Source organism: Bos grunniens, chromosome 8, assembly GCF_055505025.1.
Source record: "Bos grunniens cultivar Pamir isolate PY7600 chromosome 8, Bosgru_T2T1.0, whole genome shotgun sequence".
In the NCBI taxonomy this organism is placed as follows: Eukaryota; Metazoa; Chordata; class Mammalia; order Artiodactyla; family Bovidae; genus Bos; species Bos grunniens.
In genome coordinates, this window is record NC_141172.1 from 4,727,614 (window position 1) to 4,733,891 (window position 6,278).

At 36.0% G+C, this 6,278-nt stretch overlaps 1 non-coding gene across 1 annotated transcript; it reads left to right on the forward strand.

Moving 5' to 3' along the window:
- Positions 1-615: 615 nt before the first annotated feature.
- LOC147366574 (U6 spliceosomal RNA) lies at positions 616-720 on the forward strand. The gene has a single exon (XR_015132236.1). It is a non-coding gene; the product is annotated as a U6 spliceosomal RNA (small nuclear RNA).
- The last annotated feature ends 5,558 nt before the right edge of the window (positions 721-6,278 follow it).

Consider the following 6,278-nt stretch of genomic DNA (forward strand, 5'->3'; position numbering starts at 1 on the left):
GACAATGTAATGATAAAATCATGTTTTAGAATTTTAAACTTTGATATTATTATTAATTCTGATTGCTTAATATGTACAGGTTTACCAAGTAGGGACATATTTATGCAAAATTTGCATCTGGGGAATTCCCTGGCAGTCCAGTGGTTAGGACTCCATGATCTCACTGCTGAGGGCCCAGGTTCAAACCCTGGTTAGGGAACTAGGATCCTGTAAGCCATGCAGCATGGCAAAAAATAAAAAGATTCACATCTGGTCATCAACAAAGCAGGGGGTAGGGTAAGGTGAGTGAGATACCATGATGCTGGTCCTAGTCATCAAAAGGTCAGGTAAATAAGACAAGCTAGGAACAGTCTAGTCTCCCTTAAACTTTCAAGTAATTCTTGCCAAATCTATTAATGGTTAACTGAAAAATATGAAGATGGGAGACTCAGGTTTTAGATAGAAGAGGGATAGGGCCAACACAGAAAGCATTCAGTTTTGACTTGATTGTAAAGGATAATTTTTGGGAAGTCAAAGAGGAGAGATTAAAAGGGATATTTAATTCCCAAAAGCCTTTTTGCAGTACTTGAGATAGTGAATATTTTCTTAGAGAAAGGAAAAAAATTGGTAGAAGTCACGCTAACTTTGTCGGCATGTACACTAAAATTGGAACGATACTGAGAAGATCAGCATTTCCTGAACAAGGGTGATACACAAATTTATGAAGTGTTCCATATCTTTTTGGACTGGGAGTTTGGGGTTAGTAATGGGTTGGCTAGAAAGTTCATTCTGGTTTTTCCATAACATCATATGGAAAATACTGTACAACTTTTTGGCCAGCTGATAGATGCAAATGTAGAATGGATGAACAACAAGATTCTATTGTATAGCACAGAGAACTATATTTAATATCTTGGGATAAACTATAGTGGAAAAGAATATAAAAAGGAATGTATACACCTGTGTATAACTGAGTCATTCCGCTGTACACCAGAAATTAACACAGCATTGTAAATCAACTGAGTGAATGAATGAGTCATGTCTGACTCTTTGCCACCCCATGGACTGCAGCCCTCCAGGCTCCTCTGTCCATCAACTATACTTCAATAAAAATAAATAAATGAAATGAAAAGAAAAAAGTTGATATTGATTAAATATAGAAATGAAATATTTTGGATATATTGAGTTAAATAAAATATATTAATAAAGTAAAAAAAAACCTAGTAAAAGTCATTCTGCTAAAGAGTGTAATTCCCTTGAATCACAACATCCATTTTCTGAACACTTTTTAAGCACATGGCTCGCAAAATAGTTCATAACCTGAAGACTGTGACAGATGGCAGATTCTGAAAACAGAGAAACTCTTAAAAAAAAAAAACAAAACTTTTTGAGCATTTCTCTATGTATTGTTTGCATTATGTTTTTCCTATCTATCCTGCCCCTGGCTGACTTGAATTAGGTAGCAAAGGATATTTGATTATGTTAGATTTCTGCCCTAAGGTTAATGAGTAATATTTGTGATCTGAAACAGCTATATTACATTGATAGTGTCAGGAATGCCTCCAGCTGTGCAAAAAAGGTGTCAAAATGCCAATAACCAAGTGTGTGGGGAAGGTGGTGGGGACTATATCTGGCCACTCAGTGGGCAGGTCATAAACTCTTAATAAGTGGCACTTGGGCTGGGAAAGCCTCATAATTTGTCGACACATGTCTTTCCCTCTGAACCACCAAACCCCATCAACTCACAGCCTGCGGCTTTAACTGTTTACCTGAGCAAATCTCAAGATATTTTTTTCTGACTTTCCTGTAAATAGATGAAGAGAGGAGTCGCCTTAGCTTTCAAAAGTCTATTTTAAACCCCCAATGCAGCTCATCCATTTTCATCTTTTTAAAAGCAAATTACAGCTATGAATTAAATATCTTTAAAATGACATGCACTGAATCACAAGTTTGCATTTAAACCTCTTGATAAAGATATGAATCTTGAAGGCTTTTAGAACCAGCTCATAAAACTTCTTATTCAGTTACCTTTAAGGCAGCTGCAAAGACTGCCCTGCTTGTCTGGTTTTAAAATGGATTTAAACATTTTTTAAAAATTATTTTTTCCAAGTTAGCATTCATGATAATTTATAAAAATATTTCTTTCTTTCTCTCATTTAATATTTATTGTACCAGGCAGACTTCTAGGATTTGAGCTATTAGTGAAAAGGATAGATGTGTTTGAGAACTGTGTGTGTGTGTGTGTGTGTGCTCAGTCACTCACTTGTGTCCAACTCTTTATGACCCAACAGACTACCGCCTTCCAGGCTCCTCTGTCCATGGGATTTCCCAGGCAAGAATACTGGAGTGGGTTGCCATTTCCTTCAGGGGTTCTTCCTGACCCAGGGATCAAACCCGTATCTCCTGCTGTTGCATATCCTACATTGGCAAGTGAATTCTTTAGCACTGTCCTGTGAGCATAATCCAATAATGGGTTTTGGCTAGTTTTATACATGAACTGTTTTCATATCCATGGAATTTAGTGCAGTCATGAGATTACTGTGATCTTTTGTGAGGGGACAGCCTCGACAATTACTCACATTATTCTTGTCCAGCCACTGTGCATAGCATTTCTTTACTCATCAGAATCAGAATCAAGGGGATAGTCCTTCCTCCTGGTCCTTCACTCTATTACCTGCCAGTCGAATAGTTAATCTGTCTACTACGTCTTGAATAACTACAACTCAGAACCTCCACCATTCTGATCTGGGATGATGCTGGAGAAAAAGAAAATCATAAAAAAGCAAATCTTGATTACTCCCAACGTACTACATTTTCTGTCTCTCGTTTCCTATTTTAGTTTCAGCTATATTGTTATTGGGGCTTCCCTAGTGAAGAATAGGAATTCAGTGGTAAAGAATCAGCCTGCCGATGCAGGAGATGTGGGTTTGATCTCTGGGTGTAGCAGATTCCCTGGAGAAGGAAATGGCAACCCACTTCGGTATTCTTGCCTGGAAAATCGCATGGACAGAGGAGCCTAGCAGGCTATAGTCCATGAGATGGCAAAGAGTCAGATATGACTGAGCGATTGAGCATGCACAATATAGTCATTAGTCCTGCTTTTTATTCACTGGGGAGAAAAATAAAAGAGATGGGAAAGTGTCACACATGTATTGGGATGTGTAGTAGTTGCATTTTCAGGTGGAGATTTTCCTGTTAAATTCACATCTCCAGTGGCTCCCCCTGGAAGCAGAATACAGCTGTGGGATGCAGTGGGCTTCCCTGTTTGGATGCTTTACCATCCTACCAATATTTCTCATTGTTGAAATTATGTTTGTCATATTAAAAGACATGAAAGATTTGAATCAGAGGTTAGAGGGTGTTGATTACTCATCTTCTGCTATGACTGAAGAACTCTATTTTCAGGTTTATACTTTTGGATGAATAACAATGTTTTTTTCCCCAGGAATGTGATGTTATATCTTGAATTTAAATTCCCACACATACTCGGTGGGGAGGAGGAGAATAAATTGGGAATTTGAGATTAGCAGATACACACTTTTATATATAAAATAGATACACAACAAGGACCTACTGTAGCACAAGGGACTATATTCAATATCTTGTAATAACCCATAAGGGATAATAATCTGAAATATATATAGACTTTCCAGGTGGCTCATTGGTAAAGAATCCGCCTGCCAAGCAGGAAACATGAGTTCAGTCCCTGGGTCGGGAAGATCCCTTAGAGAAGGATATGGCAACCCACTTCAGTATTCTTGCCTGGCGAATTCCATGAACAAAGAAGCCTGGCATGCTATGGTCTATAGGGTTGCAAAACAATTGGACATGGCAGAGGGACAGAGTATATATATATATATATACACACTGAATTACTTTACTGTACACGTGAAAGATTGCAAATCAACTAAACTTCAAAAAAAAAAAAATTCTCACACATCCAGCATGACAGAGTTTGAATCATATTCCTGCTCTCCAGCTTTAGAGCCTTTCTCTGCTGCCAACTATGCAGTTTATCAGGGAATTGTTAATGTTTTAATGTAAATCTACGGGAAATAGGGTTTCTTTAAAAGCAACCAAAATTGTGACAAATGTAGTTTTACTTTTTAAAAAGGCAATTGAAATAGTTGTATCTCTAAATAATAATTCTTCATCTTTGTAGAAAAAAATGTTTAATTTGGAAAAGATTACGCATAGCACAAGCTAAAGCATCATTCACTAGAGAGATATACACTGGATGAATGATTTTTTGATAGTAGTACCATCTCTTTGTATAGTTTGGTGGGGCTTCCCTGGTGGTTCAGATGTTAAAGAATCTCCCTGCAATGCAGGAGACCTAGGTTTGATCTCTGAGTTGGGAAGATACCCTGGAGAAGAGAACTGCCAACTCCAGTATTCTTGCCTGGAGAATTCCATGGACAGAGAAGCCTGGTTTGGGCTACAGTCCATGTGGTCACAAGGAGTAGGCCAAGACTGAGCAACTAACGCTTTCACTTTTTATTTTTCATTTTATGATTGTTTTTGTAAATGACAAAATATCTATCATTTTAATGCATAAACTAAAATTTATTATATGTTTAAATAACTCAAATCTGCATAGATACAATCTCCACTATATTCACATTGGAGCACTTTTGATACTCTCATTAAAACAACTATCATTTTATACATTAAATAATATACCAAGTGGCTTTTTTTTAAAGGATTGAGTAAGGTTATGTTCAAAATAGTAAGAAAAGATAAGAAACACATCTTGCTTATTTGTTAAATTTTATGTTATTTGCTATATGTAAGTTAAAAATTAGTAACCTTTAAAATTTACTAAATCTATCTTTATTCCTTATAACTTAAGGCTTGCAATTTTTTCCCCTTTAAAACTCCCACCCTAATGGGGTCAGTTCCCTAAGCACAGGTTTTATAACCAGGGAAAGCTGCACACATCCTATAATATGCCATTTCAGTTTTTTGCATCCAGCCTCACACTTCCAAAGGTACTAAAAGATGCCGTAGAGTAATCAGCAAATATACGACCTCATATCAACTAAAAGCACTTAACAGAGGGGGAATGACTGCAAGGCAGCAAATTTCCTACAGCGGTGCTTTCCTAAGTGTGCTAAGGTAATTAGCCTCAATAGGAGATAATTTTGGTTCACAGGGGTTGCTGTTGCTTTAAGCCTTTCTGGGAAATTTGGATTTTCCATTGATAGCAGTTTTAACAGGTCACACTGGAGCCAGAGTGAATTAAAGTGAAGAGCCACACAGTCTAAACAAACATTCCTTACCATTATCAGAAGCCTGACAACATAATAGCATAAACTATAGTCATGTGGTCACATTTGCAAGTAATGCAGGAACAATTAAAAATCAAAGAAACGCTACATTTCCTAAACCAGACTGAAGTTGAGGTAAGCAAGTTTAAAACTGCCACTTTCCTCCCCTTCTCCAGGAAATTTATATTGCATTTTAAGTTGAAAAAAATATATAACACTTTGTTTAAATCATTCTTGTGATTAGTCTACTTCTCTGTTTTGTAAAATTAAGGCAGAATGTGGTAACATTGTAATACAATTTCAGGTTTTTAAACCTTGAAAATACTATGTGATTTGCCATACTTATTAAAAAATTTTTTCTATTTTGCCATAAGTGCACATATTTAGAGCTAAAATTCCATTCCATTTTATATTTTCCCCAAGGATGTTGATAGAACATGGTTTGTTTATATTCACTAGGACTCTTTTTAAAATATGCGATGGGTAATGTAGTTACATGTTAAAAGTGAAATATTTGTCTATGTGCTTTTGCTTATTTTTATAACTAGGAGATTAAAAAATAACTCATAAAATGGATGTAATTATATTTCAGCGGGCTCTGAAGTGACAATATTTGTCAATAGTTTTGGTATTCTAATATTACTTGACTACTTTTGGATGAGAGTTTTATAGATATTAAAAATTTATCAAAATGCTTTTGGTTACAGAATGTGTTATAAGGTGGCAACAGACTCTGCTGTGTTTAAGGGAGATTGTATCAATAGTATTTCAAAAATCTTTTAGATTTAGACTGTGTGTGTGTGTGTGTGTATTTACCTGCCCAGAAGATTTTACATGTCTATATTTTGAGCTTTATAACCACACATTCTTTGCTTTGTAAGACCCCCATTTTCAAATACTCTGCTTCCATAAATATATTCAGATTTACCCAAGCTTACTATTTTTGTTTGGAAAAGGAAATAAATCAGTTACCAAAATACTAAAACACTTCAAGCTAGGCTGAGTTGTTTCATCTGCAAAAAATTCTCT